This window comes from Buceros rhinoceros, unplaced genomic scaffold (assembly GCF_000710305.1).
Source record: "Buceros rhinoceros silvestris isolate BGI_N320 unplaced genomic scaffold, ASM71030v1 scaffold12170, whole genome shotgun sequence".
In the NCBI taxonomy this organism is placed as follows: Eukaryota; Metazoa; Chordata; class Aves; order Bucerotiformes; family Bucerotidae; genus Buceros; species Buceros rhinoceros.
In genome coordinates, this window is record NW_010390252.1 from 50566 (window position 1) to 51991 (window position 1426).

Here is a 1426-nt window from a genome sequence, read left to right on the forward strand (position 1 = left end):
CTGCTGGGTCCTCTGAATCATTCCAGTATCCACCAACAACTTCTGTATGATTTTTCATTTTTGAACAATTTAAGGCTTCACATAAATAATGAAGACTGGTGGGTGCCACAAGGGATGGCTGCATTGCTTAGCCACATGAGGTCAGCAAAGTGACAGGAGAAAGCTGGGACTGACCCCCTCCATTACCATATATGGCTGGTCAGTGTAAGTGGTCTAGGTCATAGCTTAGAACATTCCTTAAATGGTCTTTTTTTTTTTTTTTTTTTCTTTCCAGAGCACACCCATCGTTTGCCACCTCTGGGGGCAACTGAATGGTTAAGTCTCCTTCAAAAGAGGCCCCAGGCTGTCGAACAGATCACTGCTCTTACTAGTCGTGCAGTTAGCACTGTGCATAAGTAGGAGGCCACTGTGCCTGAGCTCATGCCCGTTACCAATTAAAAGGATTTAGAACATTCCTTAAATTGTTTTTTTTTTTTTTTTTTTTTTTCTTTCCAGAGCACCCATCGTTTGCCACCTCTGGGGGCAACTGAATGGTTAAGTCTCCTTCAAAAGAGGCCCCAGGCTGTCGAACAGATCACTGCTCTTACTAGTCGTGCAGTTAGCACTGTGCATAAGTAGGAGGCCACTGTGCCTGAGCTCATGCCCGTTACCAATTAAAAGGATCATCTCTCACTGCAAATACAGCTGACTGCACTGTATTAAAACCAAAATGGAATTATTTCTCAATACTTAAAGGACAGATGATTTCGTAAAACCAAAAACGCAAACCCCTCTCAAACACCAACTACACTAGTCACCATTAAAGCTTTGCCCTCAGGCCCCAGGCTGTCGAACAGATCACTGCTCTTACTAGTCGTGCAGTTAGCACTGTGCATAAGTAGGAGGCCACTGTGCCTGAGCTCATGCCCGTTACCAATTAAAAGGATCATCTCTCACTGCAAATACAGCTGACTGCACTGTATTAAAACCAAAATGGAATTATTTCTCAATACTTAAAGGACAGATGATTTCGTAAAACCAAAAAAGAAAAACCCTCTCCAAAACCAACTACACTAGTCACCATTAAAGCTTTGCCCTTTTGTTTGCTTAATCTGGGCATGTTGGTTCAAATCTGATTGAGAGAGAGTCCTGTTTTCATCTGGAGGATTTTAAACTAACTGGCCATGGCCTAGATCAGGCCTGTGAACTAATTCATCCAAGCCAGTATGGCCATACCAATTTTCTTTTAAGTATTTGGTAATCTATTTCTATAATCTTAATTTATGTAGTCCTTTAAGTTGTTTTTAGGTACTCTTTTGGGGAATCTCATGAACTAGCACACGCATTGCTTGGGAATTTATTATATTACATATTAGTTCTTTATAATAAGGAAAACCTTTGCTTCAGTATGTTTATGATCATTTTTCTTCAGAGGCCTTAATTGAAC